This window comes from Chrysemys picta, chromosome 7 (genome assembly GCF_011386835.1).
Source record: "Chrysemys picta bellii isolate R12L10 chromosome 7, ASM1138683v2, whole genome shotgun sequence".
Lineage (NCBI taxonomy): Eukaryota > Metazoa > Chordata > Testudines > Emydidae > Chrysemys > Chrysemys picta.
The window spans coordinates 99,642,068-99,666,648 of record NC_088797.1 but is presented as its reverse complement, the minus strand read 5'-3'; the positions used below and the strand labels follow the sequence as shown (position 1 = coordinate 99,666,648).

At 40.3% G+C, this 24,581-nt stretch overlaps 1 protein-coding gene and 1 long non-coding RNA gene across 6 annotated transcripts in view; both read left to right on the top strand.

Annotated features, from left to right (window-relative positions):
• The window catches only part of ADGRA1 (adhesion G protein-coupled receptor A1), a 502,175-nt gene that overhangs the window by 333,594 nt on the left and 144,000 nt on the right, over positions 1-24,581 (top strand). The gene's annotated exons all lie outside the window — the stretch shown is intronic.
• On the top strand, positions 14,236-17,519 carry LOC135972774 (uncharacterized). The gene is made up of 2 exons (XR_010589284.1): positions 14,236-14,908; positions 14,976-17,519. It is a non-coding gene; the product is annotated as an uncharacterized LOC135972774 (long non-coding RNA).

Genomic DNA, 24,581 nt, shown 5'->3' with positions numbered 1-24,581 from the left:
GTGGCTAGGGTGAATAATGAGGCACTGGGGGATGTTACCCTGTGTACAGTTATCCCCACTTTGACCTGGGGAGGATCATCAAACAACCCAAACAAGACACTATTCTTACAAGAAAATCTTAGTTTTAGTAAGTAGTAATTAGTAAGAAAAGGTTTTCAGCAGATGACACTGAGCCTAGCTCATTCTTTTTAGTGGTCTGGCCCTTTGGAGATCATGAGGAAACAGGACAGAATGTTGGTTGAGTTCCTATGGTCAGGGATGATTTAAAATAAAGATAATTGTGCATTTTCCTTGGGGTGCAAGCTCTTTTTTTTTTCCAGACTAACCAAATGGCCTACTCATCCTGCTATCGTAAATGTACATGCTGTTTGATCACGTTAGATAGATAGAACCTCTCAAGCTGAGAAGTAGTAGGTGTTGTTAAAATCTAGTGATAGTTAACTATCCAAACAATTACCCAGAGACCATTCTGCTGCACTTTCTGGCCCTGATTTACCACTGAGTTTCCACAGTGTTATGCTTGTATGCAACCAATGGAGTTACACCACCATAAAACTGGAGTTGAACGGTGATTAACTTGGTCCACAGCCAGCGCAATTATTGATAAGTGAGTTGCTGAAAATACTCTCTCAGGTTGATGATATCCCCCCAAAACTGTTAACTGATTAGGGTTAGGGAGAGGTGCAGTCCCTCCCAAAGGTTGTTATGGCAAAATCTTTAGTCTGTAACCTTCAAACTGATGTAATAGGCATTTCAACAGAATTCAAAGTAGTTTATGTGATACATATTGGGATTGCATAAACATTAAATGGAACAAATTGCTTCTATAGCAGTCATCTGTTACTCTGAGATCCTCTAATCTTCTACTGGACTTTGCCTCTTTTGAATCACCGCTTAGTAGACAAGAACTGGGAATCCTTAGTCTCCTAAGAGAGCATTACCAGTAACATGAGGTGAGTGGCATCTTCACCTCTAGTATGTCCTAAATTTGCAGAGACATCTGCAGCTGATAGGGGCTCTCACCTGTAAAATTTTACATGTTGCTCCATATTCCCAAGAGCAGTATTGCAATAAAAATTCTAGACCTTAGGTGGATCAACTCTGGGTAAGGAATGGTGTCCCTAGCCTCTGTTTGTCAGAGGATGGAGATGGATGACAGGAGAGAGATCACTTGATCATTACCTGTTAGGCTCACTCCCTCTGGGGCACCTGGCATTGGCCACTGTCAGTAAACAGGATACTGGGCTAGATGGACCTTTGGTCTGACCCGGTACAGCCGTTCTTATGAGACTGGAGCATTTTATCATTATCATGCTCTGAGGACAAACGTCCTGCAAAGTGACAAGGCCCCTTTGAAGTAATGCAATAGATGGGAGAACTGAACTTTGAAATATGCCTATTATAGGCAAGGAGGTAAACAGATTTATTACATGAACTTGTTCTATAACTCTGAAGAGTCAGGAAAGAAATATCTGTTTAGCCTATTGAACAAATGTTGGAGCTGGGTTCCTAACTTTAGGGCACAAATATAAACATCTGCAGTACAAAGAAGGAATAGGCTACAGATTTCATATATAGCTTTGTTGATGTCTTCACCCAACTGTGAGCTCACAGCAAAAAATGATGTGGCCACCTGATGGAAACTCTTTCAGCTTGGCACCCCTTCTTCCCCCCTACCTCCCTGACCGAGGTTGCAAGTTCAGTGCTGCACTTCTGAGAGGAGTTTTATAATCTATGGCTCAAATGCTGCCTACATTTTCTGCCAGGCCTAATACTTACTGCTGTGAATAGCACATTGAAATGACAAGTCAAAGTAGTAAATGTTGGCAAGATTAGGAATTTACATCCTGGCAGATGAAAAGTAAGCTGCAAACCCTTTTAACTGTATTTATCTGTACTTTTAATTGTATGTCTTCAGTGACTTAAAATCTTAAGAGCTTTTCTTTAAAAAAAAAAAAAAATGTAGCTTACCCTAAAACACGATGGCACTTATAATCCTGACTTTCATTGCTTTTATCTCTTATAAATGAGTATGTTAATTTAGTTTTGTATTCAATATTTACCACAACTGTGTACTAATTAGAGCATGCTGACTTCAGCTTGGAGGTCTGAATCAGGAATATATCTTAATTTAAATGCAGATTTTGAATAGGAGCCAAATAATTTCCCCCCTAAAGAAACTGCTACAGTATAATTATACATTAAATCTAAGTAAAATTATTCCAAGTTATAATGGAAATAACTTTTATGAGTTTCAGATGACTACTGACAAATTTATCTCGCTTGTTTAAATTAAATTATGTAATAGTGTAAAAATTAACATTTTAACAAATATCTGAATATAGTATTCTCTAGTTGCTGCTTGAAACATTCAGTACTTTGTATTTATTATTTTAAGAAAATTTCTGCACAACAGAAATGAAAATAATTGCTTTAGCAGGACATATATTTTATACAAATAAGTTAACCAACTCTATGCATGATGTCTAGTTATGAAAATGAGAAACAAAGGAAAAGTCAAAATCAGCAACATATAACATCTTAGCATAGGTCAAGATTTCTAAATTTAAAATGATGTAAAAATAACTATAAAATCACTGTCCATAGACACATAGGAAAAGCAAGAATTTCTACTTTATTAATTCATTCAATAAATATTCTACAGGAATGGTGAAACTCACCCTTTCGCAGCAGGCCAATACAGGGCCTGTTCAGTGTTTTAGGGTGTAAGTGGGACTCAGCAGACTCTCTGCACAAGGGTGAAAGTCACTCAGAGGTCAAATGAGTAATCAAAACATACGGCAGGCATTCAGGTGATACCATGATAAGGGTAATATTAGAGCCAGTATAGAACAGAGTACAAGGCAATTATTTAATTGTTCTGTACAAGGATTGACTGACTAAAATCTGCATAATGCTAGTTTTTAGACATATTTTAAATATCCAAGCAATTATCCTTTATTTTATTGTGAGGAAGGATTGATGAAGCATTTTACCCACCTAATAATCATAATCATTAACTAATAGCCAGATTGTATTTCACCCTTTTGTAGGCACTCAGGACATGAAGGGCACCAGAAATATTCCTTTGTGTGGCCTGGCTGCAGTGGGAATACTCATGCAAATAAGAGTTACTCACTGTATAAAATGTTTGCAAAATCAGGCCCTAGAGAGACCCTCAAACTTTACCATAAAGTGAAAGGTACTATCGTTTTATTGCTTATTTCAAAGTATTCATCATCTAGGTTGAATATGGTGAAAATGCAGTTCCTTTTTATTAACATCCTTTAATTGGGATGTCATAATTAGGAATAGAGCTGGTTCCTATAAACATTAGAAGTGCATTTTATCTTACATAATCAAGCATTTTGAAAATTTTGAGGTATATTTTGTCCTATTTGCACATCAGTGTGTGCCATTAGTATTCACAGGAATTATATACCACGTTGCAGGGAGAGTTTTTCCTAGAGAGTAGATGAAATTTAAGGTTAAGGAATGAAATAATACCATTTTGTAGTTAAACCTCATTATGTAATTTTCCTTTTCAGTTTTTGTCTTTTTGAGCATGGCAATGTTGTAGCCTGTAGGCAAAGCAGAGACAAATGTGACATTTTGTGTAGAAATCAAATACAGACATGGGGGAATCCTTCTGCTTGTTAATGCATGTGTTGGTCAAATAGAATCAGAAAAAAAACTATAAGGAAATAAGTGGAAATGCCAAACCTAGACCTAGACTCTTTTGCACTGATTGGCAAAAGTTAATGGGAGTCTTCCCATTGTTATTTATGGGAATTTGTTTGGGCTTAGACATCTACCAAGATGGAAAGGAATCTACTGAATTTCCTTAGTTAAGAAACAAATTTTGTTACTTCATAGCACATAAATGCCATAGAATATATAGAACAGATTGTAGGAGCAGTTAAAAAGGAGTCTGCATGGACCTTCTCTCTTCCCCCTACTCTGCTCTAGTACTTGTTTCTTCTCATAGTCTCACCAGTGTTGGTGTGAAAACCTAACCCTATGCCATGTCTGCCACATAGAATAACCTCGTATCTCAGCCTAATCAAATCTACAAAACAGACCAGGGAGAAAATCTATGTACTTCTAAATTTCTTTCCCCCTCCCTTATGGCTGAATGTGTCATTTCTTTCCCCATGGAATGGTGTAAGTGAGGGGAGAATCTGGGCCAGTGTAAATCAGTGCATGGGCAAGTACTGATGCACAGAACTGAACATTTACAATTGCACCTGTCCTGTAAGGTAGTGCTTGCCCCAGTGGTGAATTCAACGAGTAACACTGAGATCATGAGCGGCCAGTGAACAGGCCATTGGGAGAGGCTAACTCCCGTGCCTTCCCCTTCTACCCACGGCCCCACCCCTCACACTTCCCTTCTGCACCCCTTCCCCCCGCAGGACCCCAGAGCACCCCCATCACAGCCCCAGCCCCCTTGCCCCAGCTCCAGACCACCCAAGTGCCCCCAGCCCCAGAGCGCTGGGCAAGCCCCTAACCCCAGCCCCAGAGCTCCGAGCAGCGCGGCCGCAGCGCATCCAGCCCCGGAGCACCAAGTCCCGGCGGCACACCCCAGAGGGAGAAGGAGCTGCAGGAAGTGGCCTGGGGGTGGAGCATGGGCGGGGCCACGCCAGGCTGTTTGGGGAGGCACAGCCTCTCCCAGCCTATGATACCTGCTGCCCATGACTGAGATCTTGCTTTAAAAAAAAGAAAGAGAGGACAAGGAGGCATTTCAAGTCGCCAGGACTGTAGAGTCAGGGCCAATGACATTACATGACTATTTTCCTTTGGTTTGCCATATGCAAAGATGTATGCATAAGCATCACATTTGGTTGATAAAGGTAATTGTTGACATGCTCGGATTTCTGTAAGGTATTTGACTTAATCCTGCAAGAGAGACAAGGTGGGTGAGGTAATATCTTTTATTGGACCAACTTCTGTTGGTGAGAGACACAAGCTTTCAAGCTTGCACAGAGCTCTTCTTCAGATCTGGGAAACTTACTCAAGAGTGTCAGTCTTGTAGGACATTCTGATAAAAATATTAGCAATTGTGGGAAAACATCATTTAATGAGGCTATTTCTGTGCCAGAGGGATCTGTTCTTTACCTGATGGTATTCAATATCTTCATCAATGATTTGGAAGAAAATATAATATCATTCCTAGTAAAATTTGCCAATGATACATTAGTTGGTGGTATAGTTAGTAATGATGGGAATAGGTCACTTACACAGACCAACCCGGCTTGTTTGGAGAGACAGGCTCATTTGAACAACCTGAATTTTAATACAGGAAAAAGCAAGGTCATGTATCTAGGAACAGAGAATGAAGGTCACACAAGTTGGGGGATTATATCGTGAAATGCATGGACACCGAAAAGGATTTAGGATCATGGCTGACTCGACCTGTTGAACTAGAGCTACTAGTGCATTGATGTAACTAAGACCATGATTCTCCTATGTAAGAGTAGGGGAATAACAAGTAAAAGTAGGGAGGTGTTATTACTTCTATTTACAGCAGTAGTGAGATCATTACAGGAACCCTGTATCCAGTTCTGGTGTCAACACTTCAAAAAGGATATTGAAAAACTGGAAGAGGTTCAGAAAAGAGCAATAAGATTAATTTGAGGTTTTGCAAAATCTGCTTTTACAGTGAGAAATTTAAGAAGCTCAATTTGTTTAATTTGTCCCAGAGAGAGTTAAGAGGTGACTGATTTACAGTCAACAACTACATACATGGGGGAAGATTTCTAATAATAGAGGAGGCATAGGTACTGGAACTAGGGGTGCTGCTACACCCCCTGGCTTGAAGTGGTTTTCATTATATCCAGGGTTTACAGTTTGGTTCAATGCCCCTCAACACCCCCACTATACAAATACAACACCCCTGAGAGGAGGCTCTTCAATCTAGCACAGAAAGGTATAATGAGATCTAGTGATTGGAAGCTGAAGCTAGACAAATTCAAATTTTAAATGTGGCAAAAAAAATTAACATTGATGGTAATTCGATATTGGAACCACTTATCTAGGAACATGGGTTCTCCATCTCTAGAAGTCTCTAAGATTGGATATCTTTCTAAAAGATATGCTATAGCTCAAACAGAAGATATGAGCTAGATGCAGAAAATACTGGATGAGGTCCTTTGGCCTGTGTTATGCAAGAAATCAGACTAGTAGACCGTGATATGATGCAAATGCAGCAAGCTTCCTTTACAGTGTACATAACTGTTCACTTGTACTACAGGAATCTGTATTTTGTGAAGGAGCATACCACACCTTTTCTGCTGTTTGTCTGGGTACCATTTTAGTTTTGAATATTGTTTTTGTAAGCCTATATTAATTGTGCAAGTGTTGACATTTTTAAGGCTCTCTGTCATAGAAAAACTTTCTTTTAATGAAAACTTACATTTTGAAAAAAGAAATTGCAGAAAGACTTTCAAACTGTGTAATCCATGAATTTTATGTTGGCCCAAATAAATTACAAAAGAAATTAATACTCTGTGTCTTAGGTGGAATTCACCCTAGTGCAGAGGGCCAGCGGAAGGCCTTAAATTGTGCTTGAGTTGGACCTAAGCAAAGGTAGGGCCAACCAGAGGGGTGGGGGCAAGTGGGGCAATTTGCCCCAGGCCCTGGGTCCCACAGGGGCCCTCACGAGAATATAGTATTCTATGATATTACAACTTTTTTTTATGGACAGGGCCCCCAAAATTGCTTTGCCCCAGGCCCCCTGAATCTTCTGGGTGGCCCTAAGTGAAGGGCTGAATTTCACCCAGAAAGAAGCAAACTTCTCAATCCTTAAGATTATTTAATGTCAATAAGTCAAGTCAGGCTGAATCATAGTTTGGTGTTTTACAAACTACATAGAATTGAATGGAATACTGAACAGGAAGCAATTCACCCTTCTTTCCTTTCTTCTAAATGTGGTGGTGGTGGTGGTTGTTTGTTTTTTTCAAGAAATGCTGAAGTAAATCTTAAGCTCACAAACCAATACTGTGCACTTAGATAGTAAAGGTTGAGTCATTGTTTTTTTACAGCTAAAAGCTGAACACCTGTATTTATTTTAAAGGTGACACACACAATACAAGGAAAACAGAGAAAACATAAATTAAATGTTGTATCTAACAAAAATACATATTAGTACTTCAAAGTTTATCTTGATAGGGTAAACAGGCAACTAAGCCTACAGATGTGAATGAAGGACAACTTATCTATCATGAGCTTTTCCTCAGGTAAAACAAATTTTCGTAGAGTTACTGACAACCAGTGTCAAGATATCTCTTACCTTTTTTTCATCTCACATCTATCCATTTTTCTTCTTACAATATTGATATTGGACTCATAGGAACTCCTCTTGTAGTTCAAACATCTTATAACCATTAAGCAGCGTGAGAAATGCTTAGTGCGGTTTTCGTTAAAATACTGTTTGTAGGGGTAAAATGTTGCTCCTTCCTCCGTAGCCACAGGGGACATTGCCTGCAACAAAAATGGTGTGGTTATACTTCTTAGGTGGGCAGGATTCCAATGCCCTTTGTAATGGCTCACGGCACTCCAGCATGCTGTGGGATTTGAAGATTAGGGATGGGGGCAAAGGAAGAGTAGATCCAGCAGATCTGTAGCTACTTCCTCATAGAAGGGGTGCTCACAGGCCTTATTCTAATTATTTGTATTACAGTAGTAACCAGAGGCCCAGCACTCCTGTATTGGGCCTCATTGTACTAGAACTATACCAACACACAATTGACAGATGGATCCTGTCCCAAGGAGCTTATGTTCTGTTTTAAGAGAAGACACTTCATGTGTTGATTCTGCATGTCCACAGATCCAATGGCTTCAAACCCCTCAATTTTATTCTGAGGCTTACCTGTCACCAGTATTTAAAATCTCTCCTAGAAAATGGCTTATGCTCATTGTGTCAGCTCGTAGGAGCTCTTTAAAACTCAAAACAAAGTTTCACTTCTGGCCATGGGGAAGTACTTGTCAATAGAACAAATCCAAAATAATCACTGAAAATTGTTGTCTTTCATTTTCTCTCTCTTGCTCGCTCTCTTTTTAGCATTTCCACCTTTTTTTTTCTTATTCCTTTTCCGGTATGAGTTTATTCTCCAGTTTTAAATTCTCTGCTTTTCTCTTCCTCTCTCCTTTTTTCTCTTTTTCCTTTAGAATTTATTTTCTTTTGATTTTAATGTTTTCTTCAGTTTCTTATGCATTTCCTTCTTTTGCCCCTGTAATTTGTCTCTTTAAATTAGTATTGTTTATCCTATAGACTCTTCTTTACTCCTTTGTTGCTGGTTCTCTCTTCTTTTTTCTCTTTGTGGCAGAAGCTGTCAGGCATATCTTGCCTTTGGACTGCTTTTGCTCTCATCTGCTCATACTCTGCAGACAAGGTGACACACAGCTCCATAGCCGAAGGAAATGCAGACAGCACACTTCAAGACAAAGATGCACTGGGTAGCAGCTGACTAAACACACCCAATTTTTCAGTGCAGGAATTTTCAGGGAGTTAGCAGCTTATTATACTTCAGGGACAGTCCTTTTTAAAAATCTAGATGTGGCGTTGCCTGCTCAGCCACCTTACTGCCCTAGCTTTGTCCCTGTCCAAATGTCATATATATTTACATTGCATTTAGGGTTGGTCAAAAAATTTCCCAGTAACCTTTTTTTTTTTTTCATAAATAAAGAGAAGGTTTTTTCCCCCTACGGAGTGAAATTTCAGGTTTTTCATCAAAAAAGCAAAAACTAACCCATTTTCCGGAACTGAAAAATTTGAGGTATTGGTGCTGAGCACCAAAAAAGGTTATTTGGGGGTTTTACGGTGAAAATCCCAAAGCTTTCAAAGACCTTTTTTTTTTTTTTAAGAAAACTTGAAAGAAAAAACATTGTTTTCCCCAACAAAAATCAATTCCCAGTGAATTGTAATTGTATAGTACTGGCTAAATCATTAAAATCAAATCCCCCCCCCCATCCCCAGTGATTCATGGATATCCAAAAGTAGTAGGCAGAGAACACACTGTAAATGTATATGATGAATTTATACTGATGTCCCTTTTGAGCAATTACACCTCTGGGTAGAATGATATTTATTGGAACAGAATTTAGCAAACAAAGAGGCTCAGGATATTCTATAGTTTGATTTATTCGCAAGAGGCACATGGCTCCTGTTTATCTTGAAAAGAGATGGCAATAACAACAGCAAAGCTACACATAACTACGTCCACATAAAAAAAATTTTAACTGGGTGTCCAGTATTGGTGCCAGAAATAAAGCTCTTTCTCATCTTTGGTCTTCTTGTTTCTCAGTACACTGTCCATTCCCTTGTACTCTCACCTGCAAAACCTCTCATCCCAAAGTCACCAGCTTTTGACCCAATGGAGCTAATTGTTCTCAGTACTCAGCATGAATTAGCTCTGAGCCTGCACATTTACGCTTCTGGACAGCTGCTCTGCAACACAGAGTAACTCAGACAAATTTGACCAATATCCATTGGAAGGGACTTCTTTGCAAGTCTCCATAGAGATGTAAGAGCATGTTTAACCCATATGTTCAACCCTTGAGGACTGTCTGGTGCAGTTGATGTAGCCAGTCTGTATTGGATCCTTTTGGCAAGTGTCTCCATGGAAAGTTTCATTTCAAAATACATAATAGGCATTTCACTATTGTCTTCGCAACAGAAGTGATATTGGAGTCACCTGGCTGTATTTTTAATTTAGTGAAAACTATTGTAGTGAACAGACTCCATTACTCTATCCAGGCTCCAGCTTTGCATTTTGCTGTCTGTTGAAAGCTGCTGTTGATGCTATTTAGATTTCCTGAGCCTATATATTTGTTTTGTTATTGTTGAATACTAACAATGGGTTTTGGCAAGTTTGTTGACAGAACACTCCCACTTATGCATTTTTTTATGCATTTTGAAGCCCATTTTCTTTTTCAGAAGATGTCAGTTAGTCAATGGAGCTCTGAAGTTGGCGTGACTATACCTTGTAGGCACATCATAGATTCTAATCTCAATTAATCTTTTTTTTTTTAAAGCAGGGTATGGAGCTGTCATTACATGCAATATTGAGGTGGGGGGTTTCTTTTTAAAATTACGGCAAAAGTTCACAACTAAAATCTCATTGTAAGTTTCATTACACATATCAGTACAACATCTGATATTAAAAATGTATTAAAGTGTTAAAAACATATAATTCTGTTGTTGCAGAAAGCTGAGCTACAAAATCAGTTTAGCTGTCAGTGCAACAGAATCTTTAAATAATATTATACTCTCTACCATGTGTCGATAAAAGTTGTAAAAGATGATGTGTTTGACAGAGTGGCAAAAACCCTAGTTAAGGCTGTGAGGTTGCACTCTTTTTGTCAAGAGTTTTGGGAACAAATTGCTGAGGTAAAAATTACTGCTACCTATAGGAGACAAGCCCATTTAGCCAATTAAATGAAAGGCTTTGAGTAACTAAACATGCTACATAAATAGGGTGACCAGATGTCCCATTTTTAAAGGGACAGTCCCGTTTTTTGGGACTTTTTCTTATATAGGAGCCTATTACCCTCCACCCTGTCCTGTTTTTTCACAGTTGCTATCTGGTCACCCTACACATAAACTTGTTTCTGAGTAGCTTATCTCTTTGTATAAGAACAACAAAGTTAAACATAAAATCTTTGGGGAGATGGAAGGGGGGGTTGTTATTTTACATGTTGATGGCTGGCAGTTAATGACATAAGCCAAATTTAAAAAATTATAATACAGACTTTTCCTCAAAGGTAGTTTAACCATTTTTCTTAAGGTATAGTGTGAGGGTGAAATCATGGCCCCATTGATGTAAATGGTCAGACTCCTATCAACTTCAGTGGAGCCAAGATTTCACCCTGACATTTTTTTCAAGCTGGTGTTCACTTTGAGGATTCATGCCATTTGTAGGAATGATTCAACACAACCTCCTCCCACCTTCCTCCTTCTCCTTCCCCTTCCCAAAGAGATAGGAGCCTAATGTTGTTAGTGGCTGTTCCAGTAGATTTAGCATACAGTGGCAAATCAGGACCATGACTTCAGTTCCCTCCACTGGTAAAATAAAAGAAAAAATTGTCTGTTATTGTGTATCATTACTTGAACTTTGTGGGGATTTCATAGAGAAATACTCCAGTGACGAGCAAATATTGCTGTCAGATACACAGAGAGAGTTGAGAAGTAGGAGCAGTTTGTGCAAGTAATAACATTCAGTAATAAAACAAATCAGAAGATTTAAATAAAATTAACAAAACCACTCAAATTATGCTGAATTTGAATTCAGCTTTCACATTTGTCAAAAGCAACCTGAATATTTGCATAACTTCAGTTCTAATGATCAGTCACAAGTTATTGAACTCTCATTCTTCCATCCTTTCTCAGTTCCATGGTTCAGAAGCATCGCTCTTTTCCTTCTTTTCAGCATTTCTCTGAAAAATACGAGCAGATGACAATGGTATACCTAACATTTTCAGGTTGAGCAATTATAATGAATTCTTCAGCATGTATTTAAAGCCCAATAGAAATGTTTGAAAACCAGTCACAATATTATGTATACGTTATGTACAATATTAAGCAACTAGCAATTGATGTGTTAATTATCCACCTGTTTGTTTGCCTTCAAGCCACTAGTGAGGTTTTTTGTCAGTACTAATTATTTTCTTCCAAGCTAATAAAATAGAATTGATACAATGTTTGGTTATTAGCCAGAATTCACATTTTCTCATAGATTATCTCTACAATGGTGCATTTATTTTCAGAGGGTCGTATACATGATAAAGCCCAAAAATCTTTTTATTACTCAGTTTTTGTAGGTCCTTTTTGCTCAACAAAAGGTTTTGCAGTATTTAATCAAGTACAATATAAATCATACAAAAAGAGCTCTCAGCAACTGCAGCATTAGAATTAATAAAGACTTAGATTACATTAACCATTACTTCTAACATGAATTAAGAGAAGTCAAATTAAATTTATTTATTGTATTTCAGTATACTAATAATAAAATTATTTGTTCCTGAGTACAGGAGCCAATAAAAAAAGGAATTATTGCAGCCAATAGAGTAGAGAGATTTACATATTCACAGTACATTTTACTAAATTATTAAATTACTGGGCAGTGGTCATATGAACTATCACATTCTGGCTAATAGGTGTTGGCAGCTAATTACAATACAAGAACTCGTGAACTGAGATACTGTCACTGAGATACATGCACCCAGTTGCTATGTAAATCAGATTTCACAACCAGAGTCCAGAAGTTGTACAGCAGTGAACAAAGCTGTTCCATTGTACATCAACCCCTGAACAGCATTTGTAAACCCCTGTAAAGCATCTGAGTGGCTGAGACAGTTCCTTCTCAGTATAATTGTTTATAACTGAGGTTGCTCAACATGTGTATATTTTAAGGTGTGATTTTGAGTGTTGCCAATCCAAGACACATTGCTTAGAGCAGTGGTTCCCAAACTTGTTCTGTTGCTTGTGCAGGGAAAGCCCCTGTTGGGCCAGGCCAGTATGTGTACCTGCCGCGTCCGCAGGTCTGGCCAATCGCTGCTCCCAGTGGCTGCGATTCGCTGCTCTAGGGCAATGGGAGCTGCTGGAAGCAGCACGGGCCGAGGGAGCTCCCATCGGCTTGGAGCAGCGAATCGTGGCCACTGGGAGCCGCGATCATCCGAACCTGCGGACATGGCAGGTACACAAACCAGCCCGGCCCACCCGGGGCTTTCCCTGAACAAGGGTGGAACAAGTTTGGGAACCACTGGCTTAGATTATATCAAACTAATGATTTTCACTTATGTGAATCTTCCTTGCATGGAATCAATCAGCGATATAGCATTAAGAACTTGACTTTTCCTAAATGATTTTTTGAGCATGCTCAAGTAGTGTTTCAGGAGTCTGATAAGAGGAATGACCTGGCTTATACCAGCATTATCAGAAAATATATCACAAGTGACTGTCTCAAAGGGACTGAGTATAAGGAAGATATGTTCCATTAGTGCCCACTCTTGATAGGCTAGCTTTACTCCATCAGAACCAAGAGCAAACAGTAACTGCACACTGCTTCTTTCTGCTTCAGTTATCATTGTAGCATGTAGAAAATTGAATTTTGTTGTATACCTTGATGTAGTTGTTGACTTGCCAAATTGTTTTCTCGCTGAAACATTTGATACATTCAATTTGGATGAAGAGGCTGAAACAAATAACTATTTTTTTGGCAGTGGCAAACATATGTTGCTCTGGTCTATAAGAATCAACCATTGTTGTTTGCAGTGTTGTTGTAGTCATGTTGGTTCCAGGATAGGAAAGAGATAAGGTGGATGAGGTAATATCTTTTATTGGACCAACTTCTGTTGGTGAAAGAGACACACTTTCGAGCTCCACAGAACTATTCTTCAGGTCACCTGCTATATCACATTCAGGTCACCTGAAGAAGAACTAGATGGTATTTGTGACCCCCTTCAATGTGCTTTCTTTGAATATTTGTGTATGCAAACATTTGTTCTCAAGAACATTTGCACAAAAATAGTCTTGCAAATACTTGTGTAAATATGTATGCATATAAATATTTGGGCTGGAAGTGCTTTTCTTTTAGTGGCCATCTAAAAGATCTTTGTGGGCTTGGGAGTCATCAACCAGAGAGCAAAAAGAATACCATGTGATTTAGGTTACCAGTCACGCAGCACAGTAAATTATGAATGGCAAGGATTCCAACACAATTCCAGTGGGAATAGCTCTTAAGCAACATACCTTGAAATAGATTAGTTTAAACTACTGATTGAATAGTTCAAATAATGAATATATTTAATAGAAATTGAAGTCTGTTCATGGACAATTTACAGAGGGGAAAAAGGAGTTAAATATACATAATAATTGGTCTATTATAAATACTTTAGCAAGTTCTAGTCTTTGGCATAACTGTAGTGAGAAATATTTATGTGATAGGAAATTGTAGCATTCTTGAACATACATTAGCGTGTTACTATGGCTAATGGCCAATACAGGAAAAAATGTTACTTGTATAATTTCTTCTAGATGCTTAGGTTAGCCCCACAGATTTTTGGGCAGTTTGGAGTGAATTCACTTTTTTCTTTCTAAAGTTTCATGATTTTTATATAACTTTTAATATCATACAGTGTCAAAAAGTCACAAGGAGAATACTGGTATAAAAGAACAAGAACCAGCAGCTACTGTAAATATATTCCTCTTGTCAATTTTAACAGAGAGAATTCAAACTTCCATCTTAACAGACATTTACAAAAGAAAAAATGATCAAATCTCAGCTTTCCAAAGTCTGACCTCTATTCAGGGGTGGAGGATATGGGAGTATTGGCATCTGCTTTTAGAAATATTGTTGTGCAGCCATTGGCTTTTTAATAGGCATATAATCCCTTCATTGCTTGCAAGAACAAGAGGTCCAGAAAAAACACCTTATTAACTTTAATTTGTCCAGCACATGCCTCCGTATACCTAGAGTGTGCAGAAGAATACTAACACATACTAGCAAAATGAAAATCAATCAAATCACATCTTATGAAAAAAATCTCCCAATTTACTGAGTTGCATCTTAAAGCAACAGTAGAATAATTTGCAATTATCTATCATACGCCCACTGTTCTTCAGTAATCTTTACTATACAATGTATTTGTTTTCAGACTTTGTCATTCTCTGATTTTACTTTTTTCCCATTTGGGGCTGCTATTGACATCTCCACCCCCAAATGTTTGTAGTAGATTTCCTACTTCTTTTGGGATGTGCTGCACCTCCCTCCTTGTGGGGATGTATCATCCCTACACCAACCTAATGGAAAGTTCCATGAGGAGGTAAGGGTCACGATGGGACACTTGCAAGGTAATAAATCATGGCCTTATGTAAGGCCCCCCTGGTGGTCTAGGGATTATATAAGATGAGGTAAACAAGGTAATAAATCATGGCCTTATGTAAGGCCCCCTGGTGATCTAGGATTATATAAGATGAGGTAAACAAATCATGGCCTTATGTAAGGAACGGTTGAACCAATCGGTGTGGGGCTATACATGTGATAAACACATGATTCTCCTTCTTGTCCAATCCGTAGATCTGTGATTATAGCCTAATTGTGTTATGTAATGTTAAGAAAAACTATAAAAGAAAGCTTGTAATAAACAGAATTGGATTCAGCTTGCAACCACATTGGTCGTGTGCTTTATCCGCTCCGCATGGGACCGCCACAAATGGTGACCCCGACGTGATTCGGCTTGGACATCGAGGCAGCCGACTGAAGCGTTCGGTGAGAAAAGGCGGAGGTGGCAGCTGCGGCAGGAGGTACCGAAGGATACCGGCTCCTGGTCGTCCGAGAGAGATGTTTGTGAGCTCACAGCCGACTGAAGCGTTCGGTGAGAAAAGGCGGAGGTGGCAGCCGTGGCAGGAGGTACCGGAGGATACCGGCTCCTGGTCGTCCGAGAGAGACGTTCGTGAGCTCACAGCCGACTGAAGCGTTCGGTGAGAAAAGGCGGAGATGGCAGCCGCGGCAGGAGGTACCGGAGGATACCGGCTCCTGGTCTTCCGAGAGAGACGTTTGTGAGCTCACAGGTGAGCGGCTGCATTTAATAAAATGGGCTCTGCTTTGTCTGCAGAGGAGGAGACAGTGCATGATTTTTTATTACGCATCGCTGAAAAGCGGGGAGAGAAGCTTCCCTCTGACGCGTTGTCCCGTTTGTTGAAATGGGGGCAGAGACGCGGGTTTTTTGTTACTCCTGATACTGTCTTTGATAAAGCAGTCTGGGAAAGCCTCGGCTCTGATCTATGGAAATCGGTTGCCCACGACAACAAAGAGGCTGTCTCCTTGAGCCAGATTTGGTGCAAATCTAAAAAATTGATTGAGACCCTCACAGCCGAAGCTGAGGTGCAGTCGGCGATAGATGACCTTTTTCAAAAAAGGGTGACCTCTCAGCCTAAGTCGCCTGTACTGACGGAGCCGCCGACTGTCCTGCCCATAGGAGTGCGAAAATTTTTTGGAGGTAAGAACACCTTTATTCCGCTCGCGCCGTCGGCTCCGGCACCGGAACTTGACCCTTGTGATATTCCGTTACCCCCGACACCGAATCTCCAATGGAGGTTTTAAATTCGGACCAGAAGTTTAGAGACACTACAGAAACTTTTGAGTCGCGTGTCACACATTGCCGGAAAGGCACCCCCGCAGTCTCACCTGCTCCGAGCCCTGAAAGGGGGCCCGCCTACATTGGACTATCGAACAAACGCATCCGGGCCCCCCCCGGGCCAGGCTAAAGCTTGTGCTTGCGGCATGTGGGACTGCTTGACAGGATGCGCAGGCCATCCGCTGCACCCTGGCGTGCCGCCGCCAAAGCCGCCTCGCCGCACGCTACCTGGCCGTCCGTTGGTGGCCCCGTCCTCAAATCCTTTCGTTACAACGAGCCCAATAGCCCCTCCTGCGTACTCCTCGGGTGCCCCCTCGCCCGTAGTGCCAAACAGTGATCCGGGTACGGGCGGCGGACCTGGCCCACCGGATCCGGCACAAAAATGGTTTGGTTTAATTAAAAAAGCCCACATAAAAGGTCAGTTCCCCCCCAGCGCCTTCCCGGTCATGACGGACCCGCGTCATCCGGACCAACGGCACTGGGCTCCATTGAATTGGAAGCTCGTTAAAGAGGCGCAGAAATCCATTATGTCGTACGACCTGCATAATCCCTATGTGCAATCCCTGATTAAGCAAATCTTTGTGGGACAGGCCATGTGCCCCTATGATTCTGTTAAATTTGCGGACATGCTCCTGACGCCGCCACGCAGAAGCCGGATGACGACCCCGCGACACCGGACCTGCACTTGTTGTTTGTCACAGCCTAAACACTTAATAATGCTGTACTTCTGTTTGTTCGGACTCCTTATTATAGGAGCAGGGGTCTTTGTATGTCCAAACTCTGTACCTTTTGTTAACCCACGACAAAATGTTTGGGTCACCTGGGCAAACCAGACTGGCCAAGAAGCCCTTTTTGCTTGTCCATGGCCACCCCATCGGATCCCTTTAGAACATATCTTATTGGTTATCCCTATTTACACCCCAATGGTTTTCGTGGGCATTTACGTAATATTACGTTTCTTAAAAAGTTCCTTATTTAAGAAAAAGGGGGGATGTGTGGGGATGTATCATCCCTACACCAACCTAATGGAAAGTTCCATGAGGAGGTAAGGGTCACGATGGGACACTTGCAAGGTAATAAATCATGGCCTTATGTAAGGCCCCCCGGTGGTCTAGGGATTATATAAGATGAGGTAAACAAGGTAATAAATCATGGCCTTATGTAAGGCCCCCTGGTGGTCTAGGATTATATAAGATGAGGTAAACAAATCATGGCCTTATGTAAGGAACGGTTGAACCAATCAGTGTGGGGCTATACATGTGATAAACACATGATTCTCCTTTTTGTCCAATCCGTAGATGTGTGATTATAGCCTAATTGTGTTATGTAATGTTAAGAAAAACTATAAAAGAAAGCTTGTAATAAACAGAATTGGATTCAGCTTGCAACCACATTGGTCGTGTGCTTTATCCGCTCCGCATGGGACCCCACACCTCCTCCCGTCCCCCCTTCTCCTCCACACTGCTGCTAAACCTACAATATTGCCAGGTGTATGAATGGTGATTCCACATTTTGCTATGAGGAAGTTTTTATTTTGCAGATGAAGTTAGCCTGCTATTGGGTAGAGTTATTTTTGTAGTGTAGCATCACATGGCAACATGTATATAACAGCACTACCAAGAGGATAAAAGGGCAACTAAGTGTTCATGTAAGGAAGGGACTGACTGGCAGGCTTCATTAGGGAAGTGGGTCCTTGGTTCTAGGGAGGGACATCATTCCTGGAACTTGGGCTAGGAGGACCTCTGCATGTAGGCATGTTGAACAGTATAAGCGAGTGAGCAATTCTGAACTTAGTCTGATTTGGACTTTTGTAACTCTTGCTGTAGTGCAGGGCTGGGCAAAGTGCGGCCTGCAGGCCGGATCCAGCCCACCAGCCATTTTAAGCTGTCCCTCAAGCTCCTGCTGGGGAGCAGGGTTGGGGGCCATTCCACGCGGCTCCAGGAAGCCGTGGCATGGCCCTCCTCCAGCTCCTATGTGCTTCAAAGGCCACGCACCAATGGCCCCCTCTGGCACTCCAATGAGAGCTGCAGGGGCGGTGCCTGTGGACGGAGCAGCATGCAGAGCCGCCTGTCTGCGCCCCTGCATAGGAGCCAGAGAAGGGACATGCCGCTACTTCTGGGAGCCGCTTGAGGTAAGCGCCACCCGGAGCCTACACCCCCGAGCCTCTCCCCACCCCCCAACCCCCTGCCCAAGCCTGATCCCTCTCCTGCCCTCTGAATCCCTTGTTATCAGCCCAGAGCACCCTCCTACATCCCAAACTCCTCATTCCCAACACCACCCCAGAGCCTCCACCCCGAACCAGAACCTGCACCCCTTCCCACACCCCAACCGCCTGCCCCAGCCCTGATTCCCCTCCAAAGCCCTCGGTCCTAGCTCAGAGCACCCTCCTACACCCCAAACTCCTCATCCCCAGCCCCATCCTAGAGCCTGCACCCCCAGCCAGATCCCTCACCAAAACGTTTGCCGACCCCTGTTGTAGTGTATCCCCTGAAAAGCCAGGGACATTTCTTACGAGTTATGTTGTCCAGGGGGTTGGAATAAAACACATTGCTGCCTGCAATTGTCTCATGCCTTGTTCTGCCAACATTGACTGTACTGTAATGATCTCACTGGGGCTGCCACATGCCTTTTCAGTATACATAGGTTTGTTATTAAATATGAAAGACAATATACTGGCTGGTTACTGCTCCATAAATTCTATCAGCACTTCCTCTGGTTGACCACTGAATATATAAAAATTCTAATGTTAGTCCTTGGTAGATCTTCATTATTTCGATTTAGTATTGTTTTAGTCTTAGTAAAAGTTGTGAAGCCTTTTGTAGACTAACTCCAGCCTGTTCATTTGTTTCCATGTTTGAATTTCAGAATGATCTGCACTACTTGTTAACCAGTCAGATTTTACATCCAGACTTGATATTATCTGTTGGGTACCTTCATTTTGATGTATAATGTCTTCCAGTATGGTACAGATATTCTTTCTTGCCAGTGAACCCATTTGGGATCATGTGCCACCCTTGTAACACTCCTCAGGCCATCAGTGAGGTGAGGCATGCAATAATTTAATTTTATTCCTTGACTTCTTAGCACTTCTGGTCAAAGTACTAGACTGTAGAATAGACTTTCCAGGTCTCCACTGATAGGTATGCTGAAAGTGGTGGAAATCTCTACTCCCTGCCCCTGTCAGCAACCTTTGCTCCCTTCTCTAAAGCACCATGAGCTCCAGAGTGCTGTGGAAGGCAAGGTGGATCCTCTCCACAGCTCCCACTTTTCTTACCCTTGCTCCCACTGAACAGAGGTCACTCCCTTTCCTAATGCTGGTAGTCTCATTAATTTTGAGCTGTTTTCTAGCATTTGTTATGGCTGTGCTAAGAACGTGGCACACAAGATGGCGAGAATACACTGAATTGTTGCAGGTAAACTGGAATTAGCACCACAGTACATTCTTAGTCTGTGTTCTCACTTGATTCAAAATATTCACTGTCAATAACTTCACCTAGTTCTGGTTAAACTGACTGGAAAATTGTAGGGTGACGTGAGTAGAAGTGCCAACTTAAAGAACTCGTACTTTAAAATATCCTATCACTGTCTTTTCTTGCACAATTTTACAGAACACAAGTAGTAGTTCCAAATCAAGAGCAAATTATCTCAGAATATGTGGTACTACTTACTTGAGGCTTTCCCAACTTCCTGGGAGGGAAAAGGACATACCCTTACTATATGGTAGCCCAGCTTCTGACAGCTGAGAGGACACATCCTTCCCCTTCAGGAGCCATTCCTGGCTACTGTGTAGCCATATTAGAGTGTCTCTGACCCTGGCTCTTTCCCTGTCTGCTGGAAACCTTGTATCTAGATTCCTGTAGGTCACATTCTTGCTCCTATTCATGTCTCCTGCAAATACTGCTCCCTGTTTTTAAGGGCTATAATAAGCGCACTGGGATATGCCCATGCATCCCAAGTCTCAACACCCTGCTACAGTAGTTACAGTCAGGATCTCATTTTGAGTCTAGGGAGCTGAAAAAATACCTTAATGACTCCAACTGCAGCTGAGTTACTACTTTATAAAAGGATACATTTCTTTTAAAAGAATAAAGGCATCTTTGACATTTTCCAAGAAACATAGGGTTTTACCTCCTGGACAATTTAATTTTCCATTAAAATTACAGTAATTTTAACAATTCAAACAGAAGGTTGTACTCTGTTAGGAACAAAAACAATTTATAAGAAAAAAAAGTCAATATCCCTCTAGTAAGTTTGATGTGCTTTTTCAAATAAATTGGTAAGTAAATGGAAAAGTAAACATACTGTGCAAAATTTCCTGTCAAAAGACTTAAAAATGTGCAGTAATTACGCCTAGTCATATATCCATCCATCAGCACAGCTACTGAACTAAAGAAATAATATACTATAACTGATTAATTTGAATCTTTAAAGTTTCAACCTTCTAAAATGACATTGTAGTCATTAATCACTTTTGTAAGTTATTTATCAAATGATTGTAAGTAATAAATCCAGACAAAAGGGGAAAAACTATTTCTGCTTTTTCAGCTGATGTGGGATTGATTTCTGTTCTAACAATTAAGTGTTTGTGGCCTGCAGCATGCAGGGGGTCAGACCAGATGATCATAATGGTCCCTTCTGATCTTAAAGTCTATGAGTCTATGTGTTTATTAAACAGTACATAGATAGAAAGATAACTTTAATTTCCATGTACTAAGATGGGACAAAGTGGTGTCAAAACCTTAACCTTTTTGATATGTCAGTGTCCAAAAACTCTTGGAAAAGAGTTATCAAGAAAACTACTTTTTGTTTTCGCCATATCTTCTCTAGTTTTTCATCAGAAATCAGTCTTCGGAGCTCTTTGAAATATAATTAATCTTTTCACTGTTCAATTCCCTTTCCCAAGTTATCTGTCTTGCCTAGAAGAAGCAAAACTTTCTCTTTAGCTGTAGAAAATTCCCTAAAGGCTGAGACCATCTGGTCCTTCAGCTTATTGACCTGTTTCTGTGCCAGCTGACATGGGCTCGGGCTGCGAGGCTGTTCATTGCTGTTTAGACTTGTGGGCTCGGGCCTGGAAGTCTATACTGCAGTGAAACTGCTCCACAGTCACAGCCTCGCGAGCCCAAGTTGGCTGGCATGGGCCAGCCAGGGGTTTTCATTGCAGTGTAGATATACCCTTTGACTGAGGCTGATTAAAATGAAATCTATGGAAAGGAGAAAATCATAGAGCTGCAACCTAATTCTTTATCAAAACTGATGCAAATCCTCATATTAAGTCACTGTTTGTATGTTTTCTTGTTTTCATTTAGTATTTTGTAAAGCACAGAAATAGCTGAAAGTGCAAATTAATGGGATTATTCCCACAAAATTAATTGGATTTGATCTCAGCTTCAAGAGATCACTGATGCATCTGGGCAGTTTTATAGTGCAAGACCTTTTCCAAACTGACTGCTGATAATACTAATATTTAGCAGTTAATATTGCTGTAGCTGCTCAAAGCACTGTTCAAAAATTAATTAATTAGCTCTCACAATACTTCTGTGAGGTTCGTGGGTACATATTATTTAATAACTTTTTTTACAAATGGGGAAATGGAGACAGAGACACGCAGCTAGCTAGTGGCAGTGCCCAAATTAAAACTCTTTCCCTCTTTCCCTCCTGACTCCATCTTTCCCTCCACAGAAAGACATTTTAGTGAGAAAATATCTTTTGGGAAATGGTGTCCACTACCTAAAAAACAAGTATCAACTTTGAAAAATTCTTGTGTTAGCAACACAGGCCCTGCTCCTTCTCCTCTCGTTTACCATGGAGCCAAAATGAAGACATCAGTGGCATGAGGGTCCACTACCATGGAACATCTTGCAATATCAGAGCCATGGGATGTTAACTTGTCTTCAATCAGATTAATAAATTTAACAGAATATGACATATTATAATGCTAATAAATGGAACTGGACAAAAAACAGAATTTCCATCCCACAGGAAATTACAATATTTCAACATTTGTTTTTGTCACAAATGAGGACAACTGAAACAACTGAAGTAGCAAAAATTTTTATGGAACAAAACATTTCAAAAAACTTTGAGCTAAAAAAGGCAAAATGTTTGAATTTTGCATTTCAGTCAAAACTAAATGTTCCAATATTCCTGAATCAAAAGGTTTCATTTCAGTTTGTGGAAGTGACCCAAAACACTTTGTTCCAAGTCAATTCAACATGAAACTGCATTTCCTTATTGAGTAACATTGCCTCATGGGTTTTGAAGTTTGAATTCTCCTTGCCCCCATTCTCCTCAAGGGCTGGGCTCCCAGGCCAGACTACATCTCCCATGATGCACCACACAACTTAGTCAGCAGGAGACGGGATTGTTGAATTGACCTGAAATATTTAATTTTGAGTTAATTCAATATTAAAATACATTTCCCTATCGTGTGCATTGCCTCACTGTAGTTTCCAGGCCTGATGACCCCATTCTCTTTTATGAACTCAACTCTTTGGCTGCAGTACATCTCTCAGGATGCAATGCAATCTCTCCCATGAAGCATCGTACCACTTAGTCATTAATTTTGATGCTGCTTGAACTGACAAGAAATGAAATATTTTGTTTGTTTTCCCGATTTAAAAAAATTGAAAAACTTCAGCAAAATCAAATTTTCCTATGGAAAATTTTGACTTTCCAGAAATGGGATTTTCTGTCAAAAATTATTGCAACAGTAAATTACTGTTGGAATGAATATAACATGATTGGATCCAGCACCCACTGAAGGCAATCTGAGTCTTTTCATTGACTTTAATGGGAGTTGGATTGAGTTCTTCATTAAATTTTTCTTTCAGAAGTTGATTTCAAAGACGTATCAGAATTATAAAATTATTCTAGGTCCATGAGCCTTTTTGACTCTGAAATGAATAGGGTCAGCTTAGCTGTTCAGGATTCCAGGTGCTTCAGAAAAGGATACAGTCAGGGAAGATGGCACATCACCATTCCTCTCTGTCTAGCATCACAGTTCATAAGTCCAAAAAGAAGAGGAGAAATGTAAACATGCCAAGAAAACACTTCAAAGGAAACAAAAGTCCTCCTATTCCTGTGACTCATCTCCACTCTCAGAGGAAGAAGGAGAGCTGTCTCAATTTGAACACAGGGAATCAGAGTCAGAATCCCAGGAGAGGTTTGCCCTGCTTAGAAAATTTTTGAAACCGTGGTCAGAGTCATCACAGATGTTTCTGGCATACAAATAAGCAAAAGAAGATCGAAAGCTTATATTCACTGTTCCCTTTCCAAACAAATCTATAAATTCAAATGGTAAACCCCTGGATTTTATACACACACACACAAACTTATCATCTTGAGTATTTCAGCATTATGCACACTCACACATATCTTCCAGTACACTCTACAACACGTGATTTTTTTTTTCAAATTTGACATATAGTGTATTTCAATTAAACATATGCATCTTTTGTTCTATTAGCAGAGTCAGTTGGGTGGAAAGAGGGGATTGGTCTATCCTCTGTTTGCTCTTCTCATGAAAGAAACTGAAATCTCAACTTGCTCCTAGACGAAGTATGAATAATGTTGGTCCTGCTATTGTTTAAAAAGAGTGTTGATAGTTCATTTAAAAATAATACCATGGGTCTCATTAACATTAAATATAACATATAAAATCAGGAGCATAACATTGACATGGATATTAAAATATGAGAACATGCATCTTGATAATGAAATGGAGAATGTAATAGAGCTGTCTCAGTAGAAATAATTACAACTCTCCAGAACAAGAGCTTCTATTTGCAGACAGTGAACATTACTAGTCCTGACCAAGTCAAATCATAAAAGTTTATAGTTTTTTTCTAAATGCATGAAGGCTTTAATAAAACTGAATGACCAGCAAGCTTCTTGAATATAGGTGACTGTATGACTGAGGTACTGTATCACTCTCTCAGTACCTGGGATAAGGGGTACTTAGATACCAAGGAAATAGGCACCATAGAAATACCTAAGATATGTGGCTATCCCTGACAGGTATTTGTCCAACCCACAACTGCATTACATCATTGACTCAGATTTAATTTGTGATCCACTATATCCCCCAGATTCTTTTCCATAATATTACCACCTAGCCAATAATTCTCCATTTTGTAATTTGTGCATTTGAATTTTTTCCTTCTGAAGCAAAGTACTCTGCACTTTTCTTTATTGAATTTCATCTTGTTGATTTCAGACCAATTCTCCAATTTGTCACGGTCATTTTGAATTCTAGTCCTGTCCTCCAAAGTGCTTGCAACACCTCCCAACTTGGAGTCAACCATAAATTTTACGAGCAAACTCTTCACTCCATTATTCAAGTCATTAATGAAAATATTTAATAGTATCAAACCCAGGACAGACACCTACAGGACTCAATAGCTACATCCTCCCATTTTGCTACTATACCATTGATAACTACTCTCTGA